The sequence below is a fragment of the Cuculus canorus genome, chromosome 1, assembly GCF_017976375.1.
Source record: "Cuculus canorus isolate bCucCan1 chromosome 1, bCucCan1.pri, whole genome shotgun sequence".
NCBI classification, from domain to species: Eukaryota; Metazoa; Chordata; class Aves; order Cuculiformes; family Cuculidae; genus Cuculus; species Cuculus canorus.
The window spans coordinates 5237884-5255399 of NC_071401.1; positions in this window are offsets into that span (position 1 = coordinate 5237884).

The following is a 17516-nucleotide window of genomic DNA, read 5'->3' on the forward strand; positions in this document are numbered from 1 at the left end:
GTCCTGCAGTATACAGAAGGTCAGACTAGGTATTAGTAATACTTAACAAACAGCAACTAATGCTAAATGTATACGCTATTAGATGTATGTAAGAATAGAATCCCCAGATGCTTCCTGTGAGCAAAAAGCTCCCTGACTGGGAGGTGGGGTGCAGTTCAAGCAGGTGCCAGTGTCCAGTAACCTGAAAGCTTAAACACAGCCACTGAAACTACAAACATCCATGATGCAGTGAATTTGCTGGAGAAGGTCTCAAGAGGCCTAACCTTAATTATTTTCGTGTTTCAACACACCTCTCTGTAAACCAGAAGAGGGGAAACCAGACAGGTATGTGTGCAGAGAACAGGGGCCCCTGTAGAATATTAAGCTCTACATTTGCTCAGCTTTCACGTCCTTTCTGTAGGGTGTGTTATAGTCACTTGGGATACCTGTTGGCTAATTGGGGTAAATGAACTGACGACAGCACTAGCAGGGAGAGCTGGTGCCCAAAAAAAGGTGACACGGCATGGTGGCTGCAGTCCTCCCCTATCCCAGTCCTCTTTCCTAATAAAGGCTGTGGTGCCACAGACAAAATTATACCCTTGGTTCTTGAGGCTGAGGAGGAGAAAGGCTCAAGGTTATACCACAATGACTCTGGTGACACATGCCATCTGCCCAGCAGTATGAATGACACAGAGAATCCATCCTTGTAGGCGTCTATACCACAGGGTGCCATGCAGCTGGACCCTTAAACAAGTGGTTTAAGTATCATTGACAAGTATCAAGTATCGCAGTGACATCAAATCTGGCAGCAGAAGAAGAGAAAGAAAAAAAAAATTAAATAAGGAAGAGCCTACATGGGTGTCTTTGCAGCAAGACCAGGACAAAAGAGTCAGCTGAGGAGATGGTTAGTCATGGCTGTTATGTATGAAATGCAAGTTTTCCTTTGAGTATTCGTTACATTATCTCTGGTCGCCATGAACTAAAAGCAACCAGTACATGCAGCAGTTGTTAAAATATAATGCAAGTATTCCATATGGGATATATGGGCTTCTACCAGTGATATCTGTTGCTGCTTAGTAAACAGGAAGGAATAACTCATCATTATAATATTTACACCCCGTTTTACAGTCTGTCTTAATGCTGGTTCCCAGAACCATAAAAAATCCTCAGTTTCTCAAGGCAAAATTTCATATCATTGCTCTAATTTGCCTTGTTGAGAAATACAACGATGTGTCAACACACTAACACAAATGTAATGCCTGCACTGCATACAAGATAGCTACTTAATGTCACTATCCACAGGGTTTTATGTGTAGTTTGAAGAGATAACTCTGCATCCATGTTGGCAGCTGGTAGTTAAAATTACACACATGCTTACTCTCTGGGGCACATTTTCATCCTACGCTGTACTGGATTAATGCAGGTAATGCAGTCACGAGTATGATGGATATAATCTACAGCACATACAGTCAGCTTGCAAAGAAAGGTATTTTTTCTCAGTGCTCAGGAAAGAAACTAATACAGCCAGCTGATAATAGCCTTATCCTGTGCCAGCTGTTCTTTACCAGGGAGTTGTGCTGTGGTGGCTGCAGCGTCACTGCACTTGCAAGGAGGACACAGGGAGGATGAGAAGCTGTCAGCAAGCTAAAGAGCCTTGCAGGAGCTTGGCCCATTGCACTTTAGCATGCATGCAGGATATTATCTCAACCAATGAAGCACAGAAGCAGAGGGTATGGGCCACTTCTCATCTGTTGCCAATAAACCGAAATGCAAGTAGGTCACTAAGATTTGAAGTCCCTCTGTGCAGAAGTAAATGAGAAAGACTTACACAAAGGGTCAAGTAACAGCTACAGGATAGACTGCCCACTGTCTCGGTTAGGTCAGGCTTAAGGCAGTGAGACCTCTATGGAAATGTAAGCAGCTTCTCAGCGGAAAGAGAAATAGCAATGCTATCTCTAAATCGTTACAGATCTTAAGAAGTAGCTGTTTATGGTATTGTCCCAAGCAGGGCAGGCAAAGAGAGTTTAATGTTTATGCTCATCTGTTTACAAAAAATACAAGTGACCCAGTGTGAATAAATCTCTTCCTGAACCTGAAAGTACCAGCTTGAGACTCCACAGGAGAAGGAAAACACTCTAATGAGGTCTGGTTCCATCCCACAAGTTTCCATACTCTACAGCACACATGCCTCACAAGAGCTAATAACATGGTCTCTCATGTCTGACCAGGATAAGCCAGTAACTTCACCTGCTGCCTGTGAGCTCAGCTGTACCTGGCATGGACATCTTCCCTCAGGAGCTGGGCAGCTTGCAGAGGGACCTGTCACTCTTCTTCTTCCCACGGGTACTGCAGGTCATGAGAGCCAACCAGCCCTCCGGCAACACACTTCCTCCAAAGACATTGCCAGCTGAATCTCATCTGTAATTCTGCTGCTTCTGGCACTTCTGACTTGCCCAGGCAATAGCACAGCTGACCTGCAGATCTAAGGATTTGCTCCTAACCAACACTTTCTATCTGGTTTTCTGAGCAGAAGATATTATTTAGGAGGTAAATTAATCATGCTGCAGCAGGGCAGAAAGGAGTTTTCCTCCAGCAGGCAAACCCAGACCTGTTCACCACCTGTCAGGTCCCAATTAGAGTTAAATAAAATCCCCTGGCTCCAGCATATGTTGAAACTATCAGTGTCTGATAGATTACAGTTGTCATGAAATCTGCAGTCTGAGCTTAGTGATGGGATTTTTTCTTTGAAGAGTTCAATCACTGACTACGCTGAAGCAATGAGAGTGTCCCTTCTCAGCAGCCCTTGGATTTTTAATCAGGAAAAGCAAAGCTCTTCTGAAATAATTTAATTTCCTTAAAACCTCTTTTGTCAATATTATTCTCCTGCCTTTCTATCCTGTAATCAATCAAATCAGTCACCTACACTCGATGCTTACAGTGTCCTTTGTTCAGGTGGTGCAGCTGAAAATCTTTTGGGCCCTCCACACCGAAGTGATATAAAGGCAAAATAGACAAACACTCTCCTGACTGTGCTTTTCGACGCCTTTCATCTACTTCTTTGACCCTCACACAAAGCAGACCAAACCCTATATTCGCATAAGCTCATGGAAGTTTGACTACACTTGAGATTGTTCTCAAATACATGATCCATAGCTGTGTGAACTTCCTACAATATGCAATTGCCTTGCCTGGGAGGAACTGTTTCTATTTCTGTGGCTAGGAGGATTTTTTCAGTCTAATAGCTAAGACTCCTTTTTGCAACAGTGACAAACACCCTCTAAATAGGAGACAGAACCATTTTCCCTCTTGAAAAAGGTATGAGAGGTCATACTAACCTGACAGATTCTACCTAATGGGGTCAGAAAAGGCGTTATTTGGAAATTAGTTTCCATTTCTACTGACCTGGGTGAATTTCAGAGTGCTAAGATCTTCATAGCAGCCTCCGTGTGCTCGCCTATAGCTCGAGCCATTCAATCCCCTCTGAGTATTGATTTTCGGCCCTAGAATATTTCTGCACAGACGTGTTATCCAGCAACTGTTCAATACAATGATTTTATTCTTACTTACAAATGTTGAATTTTTTAATGAGTTATAGGAACATTTAAATCAAAGGGATGAACTTTGTATAATTGCAGATTTCTCATTTTGCTTGGGTTTTTTTTTTTTTGCTGCTTTTCAGGTCTCTTCCTCCTCCTGGCTTTTCTTAAGACAAGCATTTCACATCTGGACCTCTGAAAGTTGGTGGACTGTGCTAGTACAGTAAGGAGTACTTTTTCACCTCAAATGTAGCAGGCAGGAAAGAAAATACTGCCAACAGCTATGGACCCCCTTGAGGAGGCTTAAGTACCATTGTGGGTAATTTTGCCTGGAGAAATTTATTGAGAAGCAAAGGCAATGCCTAAGTATCGTTATATTTGTACATTACTCATTTGAATAACATCAGTGTAAACATTCCTTTTACGTGAGCTTTTTTCTCCCTGCTGAGAGGCTGATGGGGGTCTGGGTGAGGCAGGAGAGAGCACTGCGTTGTGTTACACTGCAATATTCAGGCACACCAAGTGATCTATTCTCTCTGCACAGTATGCAGCAAAAAATATCACTATAATCATCATAGGGGAGAGATGCCTTTGCCATATCTTGGAAATCTGCACCCCCCCACAATAGGCTAGTGGGAATTTCATGGCACAAACAGCTCAAAAAGCACTTTTCAGCCCCAGTGTGAGTGTACCACGTGAAGCCTTTTCCTGAAGAGACTGCTGGTGCTGAGAGTATAGCAGAAGAACATTTTCTAAGCACAAAGCTGGGCTGCCACGACATGCCTGATGCTTCACCAAAGGCTTTCCAGGCTGACAAAAAAAGCAAATGGATTTGGAATAGTTTCCTTCTCTTTCTGAACCCAGCATCTTCAGCTATGCACATGGAGGCTTACACACATCCCTTTTCCATTAAATCCCATGGCACACAACATCTCTTTGCTCCTAGAAAGGCTGTTACCATGTAGGGGGCAAAATCCACAACAGCTGCAATCATTCTTCAACATTGCTAGCAGCAGCAATCATCTCTCACTGTTACCTTTTCAGTTTTTCCTTTCCCAGATGCAAAAGGAGCCCAATCCTGCAAATCAGTGAGAGTGTCCCGAGAGGGCTTGAGCACTTCCATTACTTATCCAGCTCATCTGGACAGATTTTTTAATTTTTTACTAAACAGAAAAAGCCACTTACTGTCATTCAGCTGTGAAGATTCTCTCTGCTACGCGTGCAAATAACATGTTCAGACAAGGGCTTTCTCCCACATAGCCAGATTCTTACGATTTCACCTTGTAAAGAAGTCATAATCCTTTGTTACAATGACCGGTCTGCTTCCCTGGTAGCTAAGTACGTTTTACTCAATAATAAGAGAAATCAACCTTCAGTAAACCCCAGAGGAATAAAAGGTGCCTACACTGTTCAGGGAGGATTAGACATGGCAGAGACTCCTGCTCAGCGCAGCATGCATTTGACTCTTGAAATAAAAGGCACGGAAGGGACAAAGTTAGAGAGATTACAAATCTGCCAAAGAAGATGCTTTTTGGAAAAGAGGCTGCTTTTGTGTTGTGTAAATCATCTTTATCAGTACACTGAGACAGCCTTCTAATTGTGAGATCAATAATGCCATAGAAACCAGCAATGGATAGTGTTCATGCTGCAGCCCATTAAATACCCTTAAGGTGTGTCTACGCTGGTGCTTCGGTTCATATCAAGAATGCATGTTGCAGCCACCCCTTTTGTTGCATTTTGGTTTACATCATTATGTTGGTCTCAGTGGATGCAAACTCGATCCTTTCAAATAAAGAGTTAGTGAAAGGATTTACCAGACCATGCCTGTCCTTCCCCACCATTCCCAGAACCAACAGGACCAATACTATCTTATGAAAGTACCACTTAAGTGTCCTTAAGTGTCCTTAGCCTGCCGAGGGGAGCAGGGAAGTGAGACCACAATCATATCTCTGCCCTACAGTTACTGGAATTGATGGGTACTCCAATAAGCAAAGAGAGGGGTGGGACAGTTGTTTTTCCTTGGTGTGGGCACAGTGTGGAAGGGTTTCTAAAGGTACTAACCTGTCCAGCATATCACGTCTATGTCAGGAGGAAACGAGTCACTCCTTCTTTCTCTGTCCTAGGACTATCAGAGAAACCTATGGACTGGCTCACATATAGACATCTAAAACAAGGCCAGATAATGTCTGTCTTTTATGGCAGATGTGCAGAGATCAGAGGACAAGCTGACCTGCCTTCATCGTTATCCTCACCAATGAATAATAAATTTTTTTTGGCAATAAGTGGGGGATCTGATAGACAGGGACAGTCATGGCTGAAGAGCCAATGCAGCCGAAAGTGCTCAGACACGCTGCAAACCTCAGTCTACCCATATCACAAGGTGGGTACTCCCTGTAATAACCTCAGTCCTGACTCAGGTATCGTCTAGGAGATGGGATACCCTGACTGCAGGCTAACAGTAACTATGTGAGCAGGAGGTTTCTATCAGGAACAGGCTTTAATGCATTGTAGACAAGATCTGTTGAGTGGAATCTGTTGATTCACAGCACTCTTGAAAAGTATGTATTTCATGGTGAAGGTAAGTTAGCGCTAAAGACTTTACCTGGACTCTGTCTGCCTTAAGTCATTAAACAAAATAGGCCTGATTTAAAAAAAAATAGTATTGCAGTGTAGCAGAAACTCCAAGCTATTGGGCAGAATGGCAGTTTGTGTTAGGAAAGCGATTGCCTTTCCATCCTCTCAGTCAGTGCATCCTGGGAACACTGCCTTATTTTGTGTTGGTTAGGATGACATATTTAAATAACAGAAAATAAAGTGGGTTTCATTTAAAGAAAGCTGTGAGCATCTGCCACAAACCCTCCCAGCAACGCAGCACCACTCAGGAATGGCAAATTTACACCTGGATTGCTCAAAGGGAGCAATTTTTTCCCCTTTATAAATATTTTCTTTTCATATGTCTTGCTGATGATCTGGGCACACTTGCTTCACCACAGACTGCACCTCTGTGGGTGTCTCAGGCTTCCTCCTCAACTAAGGATCATGCAGAGGCAGAGGCTTGGGCAGCTGGAGGGGTTGCTGCCAGAGAGGCTTCCTGCATAGGGACAGGACAGAGCATCTCTACTGCTGCGGAAAGCCTTTACACAGTCAAGTGTATCAGACAGTCGTTTATTTTTCACCTAGTGCAACAGGCTGTCACGTACATGTCTCAAGGTCACCGGTGTCCCACTCTGCTTGATTCTTCTCATCAGAGGAGAGAGCTGAGGGATTCTGCTGTGATTAATAGCCGTATCAATCCCCCAGGCTTATTTTTCTCTCTCCATTTTTAATTTTACATTCTGCTTACCAGCTGCTCTTGTTCATTTAAAAAACAAACCCTCTCTAGTTCTCATTAGCACCATATGTCTGCTGGTTATTTGAGAAATGAATGCAAAATATGTTTAAAGGATTAGTCAAATCATGCTAGGCAAAAAGATTGAAAGGCAAAGAGCTAAGAAGGTGCACATCAGACTGTGCCATCTTGCTGCTACACGTGTTCTCCACTGCTAAACCCAAACCACCATCCTGCCACAGTCCTCCCTTCATTTTCCACGAATGCCTCCACAGCTGCAACAAAATCACAGAATCACAGTGACATTTCTGGCTCTCACTTATTCCCCAGCAGAGATTTGGTTTTTTTCCCCCTCACTCCTCCTTTGGGAAAGTCACCACTGACCCAAAACTGGCTTTAAAATGTGAACCAAGAATGGGTGCTAATTAGAGACAATTGTTTCTAAAATGTTTGAAAAGTTTCACAGGGCTGTTCTGAAGCATTCAGAAACCTGTGCAGCACAAAATCCAGCCGACTGCTGTTTTCTGCTTCCCTCCTTACAACCTTCAGCATGTGATGTTTGAAGCACCCTTTTTTCTAAAATCTCTTTATTGTTCCACGTCCAAACATATTTATTTCATTTAAATCGTGAACACAGACAATCAGTTTTCTTTGGGACATAATAAAGCAAAAAGTCTAACCTATTTCTTTTCTCCAAGATCTTCTGTTATGCAGCATATCCTGTTCTAGTATTGATAGATTCAGTGTCAATCCTGACATCCTGATTGGTAAAGAAGACTATAAACAGCCCAGAATTTGGCTTGTCTTAATGCCTCTGCCCTTCTTTTGAGAGCGTGACAACTCATCTGATGTGCATTACCTCCAGCAGCACATGATCCCTTGGCAGAATGAACGTGTCCAGATTTTTTAGCCAACCTATTACCATCAGACCCAGAAGCAACAGAGCTGCTGACTGACACTTTTACAGCACTGGCATTGAAATTCATTGTTTAGTGGCGATCTGCAAATGACTATGCTGACAGGAATGAAAATCTATATGTTTATATATAGGTTTATAGAGAAATTTTCATATAAAAATCTACCAATTTCCTCTGGTAATTGAACTTGTAATATAAAAGGCATTGCCAATGATGGTCCTTTGTTTGTTTGTTTGTTTGTTGTTTTTCCATAGGAAAAAAATAGCAAGCCATTAATAGTCTGAGAAAAGACTTCCTGCCCAGAGGATACAGTGAGCAGGAATGGCTCTAAGTGGATCTTCCGCAGCAGAAAACCTTGTTTAGAATAATAACAAAACCTTGCAGTTTCTCCTGAGAGGCTGAGCATGTGCTGGAGGTGGGTTATTTTCATTTTTCCCTGAAGCACACCTGGAAAAAACTGAAGCACATGAGTCACTAAAGTTAATACATGAAAATGTTGAAAAAGCAGGAAAAAACCAAATTCTTCCGATTACTCAGTCAGCGTGCTGCACAGAGGACTTCTTACAATCCATTACATGAAATTTAAGTAGTAGATGGATTGTGATAGTCAAGGGGACTGGACAAAAACACTAAGGTAGAAATAGCTTGCAGTGGGTGCAGCATGATTAATAAGGTGTTTTTACTGGGCATAGAGGAGAAATACATTATAATATTTGAATTTAATGGTATTTAGCATTAAATATTCCTAAGGATTACATAAAAAATATTGGTGATGTGAGGGAAATCGCCAAGTGCAATTTAATTGCATTCAAAGCATTTCAGACCACATAGTTAATTTCTCAGGTACATGATTTTTAAATTTTTTTTTATTGTTGTTACTCTCAGCAAGGTTTCTCTACCCCTGCTCCAGACCAAAGGCATAGGTAGAGACCTCTGACTTCTGCAGCTGACATTGGATCCAGCCTGGACATACAGCTGTGACCATGCTCCTTGGGTCCTGGACCTGGAGCAGGTCTAGAGGAGCAACAGACATCCCAGGGATGTATTGCATGTGCAATCACCAGCTGCTGCTCCTGTCTCCCTCTTGGTCCTGGGCCTCCTTGTGCACCCTGGGGAGCCAAATTCACCTGGAGAAGAGAAGGCTCCAAGGAGACCTTATAGCAACCTTCCAATACCAGAGGGGGGGCTACAAGAAAGCTGGAGACAGACTGTTTACAAAGGCTTGTAGTGATAGGATGAGGGGCAATGGGTGTAAACTGGAGAGGGGAAGATTTAGACTAGACATGAGGAAGAATTTCTTCACTATGAGAGTGGTGAGGCACTGGCACACGTTTCCCAGGGAAGCTGTGGATGCCCCATCCCTGGAGGTGTTCAAGGCCAGGTTGGATGGGCCCTCGGGCAGCCTGATCTAGTGGGAGATGTCCCTGCCCATGGCAGGGGGGTTGGCACTAGGTGATCTTTTAGGTCCCTTCCAACCCAAACTATTCTATGATTCTATGATCAGGCTTACCAGCCTGAGCCCCAGCATTGCCCATGACCCCAGAAGAGCTCTGTGGGCACTCTGGACTAGCTGATATCTTCAGCATGGACAGCAAGGCCATGTATACTTTGCCTGATTACTGCTCTTGCTAAAAGGATTACTGCTTACAGAAAGGAGAGCACCTCTATGTGGTGATGATAGTAGGATTTTCTTTAAAAAAAATATATTTAGGGCTTGAGTTTTAGAGATTTTAATTTGGTCTCTTCTGAGACAACTGATAAATAATTTGAAGAATGTGTTGAATAACTACAGCATCAAAACCGGATGTGATTAACTCAGGACTCTCACCTAGTACAGAGAGATCTGCCTGCCCTCTGTTACTCTCAGAAGTGCGTCTGGTGGTTCACCCTTGGGCAAACTGTGATGCAAAAGAAAGTCTGAGTTTTCATGTTTTTGTTTCTGAAATAAGACTTTCAGACCCGGATTCTCAAGGGTACCTAAGAATGACTAACTCCCTTCTGGATCAATGGAGACAGGGAACCTATGTTTTTGTATAGCCAAGGCTTAGTATTTTATGATCAGTCTAAGTTCCCGAGCAGCTGTCAATTAAAGTGGCTTCTTTGCCTTGCCTTGCCTTGCCTTCTCTTCCATTTCCAAAGTGTTTCCTAAAACATATTTCTTCAGCATTTCCTAAAGCACAACGCTGCTGGAAAATACAAAGCTTTTGATACAACCATTTCACTTTCCCAGGAGAATGAAACCTGCATCACGGTGCATTTCCAGCCAGTGAACTCTCAGATGAGTCTTTCCTTTGTACATCTTTGGTAAAGGAAGGGTTCTTAGGATGAAATTAGCAACGAAACGCACGAAGAACACCAAAGCAGAAGAAATCTGATATCAGAACCATAATTAAATACCACTATTACCATGTGTCAACAGATTTACAGGAGCTTGTAAATGAAGCTCATATAGCAGTAATTACCGAGGAACTATTCGGTCTTCTTAAAAGGTTCTTTCAAATTGACATGAACCCTTCTGGAAACAGTATGATTCAGCACCAAGCTACTGCCTCTTGGGCTGCTGTGCTCAGAGGGGGTTTGGGGTCTTTGTTTAAAACCCACCCTCTCCTCAGGTGGCAAGGGTGAGTGAGGTTTTAGTAAGGATTTCTGCTGTCTTTCTTACACAGTGGCAAGCATCCAAGCAAGACTGCAAGATGCTGTTAAGACTCCATTTGCAGGACAAAATGGAAAGAGTGTATTAGCATGAGAAATCATTTCTTCTCTGTGTAACTGATGAGCGAGCGCCTCTTGGCATCCATACTAATAGACCAATTCAGCATAAAACTGGCAGTTTATTTTCTGAACTTACCACTTGGGTCGTCCAAAATCCTTGGCTGATTTTCTTTAGCAAATAAACAGAAAACTTAGCCTTTCTCTGGAGAGTGTTCGACCATTTCAGATGGGTTTGTTCCTTATGGCCCTACAAATTTTCATTTTGTTTGTTATACTTAAATTATTGCATACATCTTGTCAGTGGGAAAACTAAGGCAAGCATCAAATAAATGTCTGAATGCATGGGTTTGTCTCTGGATTTGGTATTGCAGGAGAACCACTGTATAAAGCTGAAACTAGTTTATTTGACTAAGGTACAGTTTAATTACTGCTAGGGTGAAGCTGAGAATGCAAATATAAGGCCTCAAATGCTGAATGCACTCCAATGTGTTTCCTATAAATCCTTGCCAACCTCCCTTGCAAAGCACAGGCAAGGGAGTGCCCCTGCCTTCGGCTGTCGTAGAGCTCATCACAGAGGGTTACAGCATTGGGGACAGCAGCTAGAGGTAGGGGAGGTTCCGCAAACAGGATACAGATGTTTGCGGTACACCAGCATCATCTGCATCCTAGAAACATGTTGAATTCATGCCCCAGAGAAAAGACATTTTATATCTTAACCTGAAATATGGAATGGTGATCTTGATTTCAACCTACCTCTGATTAAGCTGCCCTATTTTCTGCATCTCCCACTCAAACAATTACTTGACACTAGCAGGTGTTTGTTGCATGAGTGTTTGTAAAAGGCACCCTTGGCACTTGATGGTTATTTTCACCGGAAAACGGCAGCTGAGATAGCAAGCCTTCCTTTTGAAAAACTGGACCAGTCTGTCTATTGACACCTCTGTGGGACCGATTTAATTTAATAACTAGATTTTGCATTTCTGTAACCCCTGTAGGAGACCAGCTCAGTGCAGCAACAAGCAGTGTACCTAATCAGCCTTTCTGCTTGATGCATATGTGTAAATTGAGGAATTTCAATAAACAATCAATGACTGCTGCAAGACAAAATGAGCTCCTAATCCTTTTGCTCATTGATCCAGAGAGTTTAAGCCCCTTAGTGAACAGCAGGCTCCCTCACCTCACCACAGGTGTCACAGCAACTGGATGATATTCATGTGTTCTTTCTTGAGCCTGACAGTCTGTGTTTGACCAGAATCTTCCAGAGAAGTGTCCTGTTGCTGCAAGCCCTCAGGAGGAGGAGTGCCTGCTCCTCCTCTGAATGCCTGCTCCAATAGCTACTCGTGTCGAGTTAACATTAGCATCTTGGTTTTCCTTACTCAAATTTTCCATCTTCAGCATCCAGCCACTGGATCTCATAATACTTTTCTCTGCTCTGAGCTTAAAGAGCCATTTCCTAAGTGATTTTCTTCCTGTCAGGGTTTTCCAGGTCACAATCAAATGATGTTTCAGTTTTATTTCTCGCACTCTGAACATCAAAACCTTTGAGGCTCACACATTTCAGCATCTCCTCTAAACATTACATCCTTTTTTTATGGTCTTTTCTATGTCTTCAGCAGCTTTTCTACATCTTTTGTAAAGGCCATGTTAGGATGCAATGTATTGCTCCTCAAAAACACCTCCAGTGACTAAAAGCAAGGCAAGAGGGGCTTGCCTAGATGCACACATCTGCTTCTAGTCACCTGAATCCCTTCCCTGAACCATTCCCAGGCCCTCAATGTGGTCTCCAAATACCATATATACAGAGATCAAATCATCAGCCCAGTCTTACTTGTTACCCGTTTCTTGAGGCATGCAGGAAATACATTTTTTCTCAAAGCGTCCCTGGGAGGGCTGACACTGGACCCTTATATCACCATAATCCTTTCTCAGGTGCATGCAGCCCCCCATCCCGTGTGTTTGGTGTGAAAACCTTGGCCCTGCTCAGCTGAGAAGTACTCCAAAATACCACCATCTCCCTTCAATGCTTTCCATGAACAACCCAAATGGGCGTTAAATGCTGATTGCCTGCACATCATTTCCACTCCTGCAGCACCTTGGCAAAAGTTTCTCCTCAGTGGGACCTTGTAGGAAGAACCTCAGGCCATTCCACCTGCCTGATGTTATCTATATGACATTGACATTGTCTTTTTTCACACTCCAGCAGCTAGGAGGTAGATAGGACTCCTTGCATGGCAAACACCCACCAGATCTTCCCAAGCCTGCTCCAAGCACCCACAGCCACATCAGACATATGGGCTGACTATGCTTTTGGCCTGGTGGCCAGCCTCAAAAGCTGTTTCTGCCCAGGACAAGGAAAACATTTTTTCATGGACAGATCCAAATGCTCTAGATTGCTTTGAATGGCTGCCCAGCTCTTACCCCTGCTGACTCTTGCACCAGCATCATCTGCAACTTTTCTATTATCAGTGGTTTGAGAATTGCATTGAGAACACGAGCAAAACCATTGCAACACATTGTGTGCACTGCTGATCTGTGGAGTATCCTATCAGGCACAGACCACATTGTGACTGCTCTCCATTCCACACTGCCCCTCACAGCCCAATGGTGAGTTGACACGTCATCTGTTGAACACACACACTCTTTATGAACACTCCTTAATCTTTGCACTGCAGACAGAATACCACAGAGCCATGAAATACATTGTATGGTTTTGCTATGTTCGTGCAGTTAACATTTTCTGAGCCAAACTTAAATTAAAATAAGACAAGTACATTTGCTTGCTAGAATAAATACAACACCAAGCTGTTGAAGTGCAAGCACGAGTATATACTATTGCAGTCCGTGGACAGGGTAATAGCTAGTAAAACACCTTTGACTGACGAGCAATGCTGTGAAACACAGGCGGATTATATACACAGAATATTTTGGTTGGTCCACATCTTCCTCTCCAGTATGGGAGCTGTGCCTTGACATCTGATAATAGCAGGGATTTTCCTGTTGGTCTCAGTGTACGGGGAGGTCTAAGGAGAGAAGGTTGCACTACAAAGACTGAAGACAAAGAGCAGCAGATCTGCAGGTGAAGTGCATTGCAGGGGGTAGCTCTCAGCAAAGGAGTACAAGAGCCACAGCCTGCGTGCTGCTACCAGAGCTAACTGAAGGAGCAGGAAAGGGACACAGGTACGGTTGCACACTCAGTAGAAGTGGGTACCAAGTATTCACACAGATGTCCCTTGTTAATGTTTTCATCTGGAAGGAGCAGGAGAGAAGTTGGATCTTCATTTGAGGGAGAAAGGGCCAAGAAGTACAGCACAGAGCAGAATACTCTGTGTACAAATGAGAGGTAAGAGATGGTACATTTTGCAGAGCTGGGTGTAGACCATAGTCTATAAAATCCTTTCTCAGTGCCTATCGGGCCCCATAATGTCCAAATCATGAATTTCCATACAATTTGCATTCCTTCAAGCTTTTTCCTCCAGTTACATCTTATAGAGTCATTTCACATCAGCATCCTTCTGCAAAGGAGCTCTGTATTGGCAGCTAGACAGTGATAGTGATATGCAGCAAGTCACCACTGATCAGAAGCAGCTGCGGAATTGGATTGGTGTTTCGTCAGTTGATGCCCTATTTGGTTTCATGTTTCACCCTAGGCACACAGCTCCATCCTATATACGTTCCTCTTTATTATGTCATCTTCTTGTGACTGTACCTTGATAGCACTGGAGCTTCTTGGCAGGGGGGGAAAACACAGCCCAGACTCCTCCATCATTCACATGCCATGTAAAGGGCATGCAGAGACACAAATAAAAACAGAAAGCTGTTGTTTGGGTTTTTACCTAATAAAATAAACTCGAGTAAAATCCAGAAAGAAATAGAATCTTATGGAGCATGTTTTCTGAGAAGGCTTACTAGATCATACTAAGCCTGGCTTTTAGTAAAGACAGAAATTTCCAATCCTCTAATTACTGACTTGTGAAGCAACCCTGCAGCTATCAGTGATAGCTTGTTTGTGGCCAATATTCAGGAGAAATTGTTGCAATACTTCCGTAGGTATTGTTTAATGGGTGAAACTGGCAGAATCACTTCTTGCAGGGGTTACGTGCCATGAAAAGTGTCAGTGTCTGTTGCATGCTCTCATGCTGTCAGATAAAACAAAACAAACCATTTCAAGACAGGTTAGGGGTTTTGAAGCATGATCTGTTTGAAAGCTGTGTTTGTATGTCCTCTTTTAGGATCCCCCAACCACAGCTGGAGACACAATAGAGAGGAATCTCACTCTGAGCTGGAGAGTTAGATACTTTCTTCTTATCTCCTGTCAATATAAACAGCCAGCATTTATGCATTAACAAGGCAGCTCATAGGTCACAAATGTGCTCCAGCAGTCAGAGTCACTGCTGACAAATGAATCAGTGCACAATGAGACAGCTGTTGGCATCAGGGATCCAATGCTCCTGTCTTCAAAATGCCAGTGCGTGGGGATGCAGCCTGGCAGAGTCAACACATCACAGAGATGCTCCTGCAAGTTAGGCATATTTTCAGGGTGTTTCTTCTCCTTCCCAGTTTGAATGACCTGGGATGGTCAGAAAAGGAGGAACTATCCCAAACTGGGTAATTATACATTTACTTGCAGAAAAGGCAGATAAGCAGAGTGGAAGGAGAGGATGATGGAACTCAAAGGATCTTTATCTCAGCTCTCTGGCAGATCTGTAATTCATGTTAGCCAAATCACTGTGATGCATTTGTTTTATCTGTTGACAACGAGTTCTTCAAGACAGGAACTACCTGTTCCTTAGCCAGGCAATGTGACATGGATCTTATTGGTGTTTCTGGGCATTAGTAATAGCAAGTAATACTTCTTACTAAGAGTTACTTTTTCAGAGCTGCCAGTTTCATTGGCTCCAATGGTATCCAGCACAGAAAATATTCTTGCGAACATTTAAAGAAGAAGCTGATAACACCACTAAAGGTATCTATTAAAGTCACAAACACACAAAAATACAGTAGTAGGTGAAAATCTCATTATCTTTCTTAGAGACAAGACACTAAACAAACAGATGAGGCTTGAAATACAATTACATCTTCCTATCCCATTGGAACAAAAAAGAAGTGTAAGAGCAGGAAGTATTCAGAAACTTCTGACATGAGGTCTTCTGTAGAAAAATGTTAATTATATATACTAGACAGTATGCAACTACTCTGTGCCACATTGCATTTTGAATTGCATTATTTGCCCTCCCAAAAAACTAATCTTGAATTAGTTGGGATCCTTTGGAAGCCAAAGCTACAAAGGTGAACTTAGTCATCAAACTGCTGCTGAGAATCTACAAATAAAGTGGAATGTAATGCAGTTATTAAAGAATATAATATTCCAGTACAGGAAAAACATGGACAGGTGATGGGGGAAAGTGAGGTAATTTGTTTAATGGTACCCAGCAAATTAGGGGAAGTAATTATGGCGTAAAAACTGAATCCTCTGGCAAGCAAAACAGGCACGAACAGGCAATTACAGCTTAACCTCCCTGGTCACACATATTCTTCCCAAGGAGAGCCTGAGGTCTTTTTGAATGGGTATTTATAATTCACAGTCTGTATTATAATTGTCCTTAGAGGGACTAAACGTCATGAGACGAATAAAGAACAGTAATACAGTGATGTAATTTAATTTTAGAGGAGATTTCATATAGAAACATGTCAAGTGTCCTATTTCCATTAGCCCTGGAAGCTATGTCCTTAATTTCAATGCTGGCAGTGATGCTGCAGGAGCAGCAGCAAACTGGTATGGATACAGAGAGACAGGCTCTCTGCTGTACCTAGAGGGATGCAACAGCTTGGTGAAACCATGCTGCCTGCCAGGATCCCCTCTGAATAGAGGTAAATGCAGACCAGAGCCAGGGACTCTGACAGTCTGACTCTTTTTGAGATGTCTGATGAAAAGTGTGTCTCAGAGACATGGCCTTACGAACCCTTTCTCCATTGCAAGACAGCATGAAATAAGAGGAGCCACTATCATATGGGATAAGTATCCAAATTAAACAAGGAACGGAGAGCTCAGCAAAAAGAAAGTGGTTCTGTAGCATCACTGCAAGGGCATGACACCTCCTGGGTTAAGACAAAAAAAAAAAAAGCAGCCTAAAACTCCATAAGCAGCAGTTAAACTCTTTCTAAATACCAGACGTGCAAAAGAAAATGCAAATGCCAGTGACTCTCTCCTGAGTTTAAGAGCTAGGGAAAAGCTATTGATTACGGAAAGCTGCAAGTTGGATCTCATCCTTCAGCTGATCCAAACAGGCAGAGCTAGATAACACTTCACCTTATGTGGAGGTAGAACAACGTCACCGACTTTCCCAGTCAGAGGACTACCGGGTCATTCAAGATCTAGTTAGGAGTGCTGGTCAGGAGCTTCAAATGTGAAAAGAGTGCAGCAAGAAAGGAAACTCTTCAACTGCTTTAGAAAGAAAGATCACTGTCCTCACTAATGAGACAAAAACCAACCCCTCACTGCAGCATTTTCCAAATTCCTTAAATCCCTAGACTCTGGGGAACAAATAACATATCAAGTACTTCCAGAGTGCTGAGGATGTACGCTTTCCTTCTTTGTAGCAACGACCACCACAAAGAACTTCAGTCTCTGTCTGTATTAAAGAATGAATGCCCCCTAGAAGTCCAACACCTTGGGAAAGAAATGTTCAGAACTACATACCAGAAGCCTAGATGATGTTGTTGTTGTGGCTTGAAGTGAATATTGCATTTATGATCAACTTCTTTGGGTTAGAGCTTGCTTCAGTGATGCTTTAAAGCTTGGATACTTTCTCTGGACCCATATTAATCAGACTCCTCAAGCTTTTTCTGTCAATCATTGTGAGGATCCCAAGTGTTTTGTCAAATTCAGCAAAGCTTTCCCACAGCATTTTTTCCTGTAGACCGTGAGAATCACTTCCACATGATCTACGAAAGAAGCGCTGCTTAGTGTATTCCCACTCCTTTCAAGCACTTGCAGAAAAGGAGTCATTTACCCATCGCTGGAGCTTGAGAGGTGTCATCCTTGTG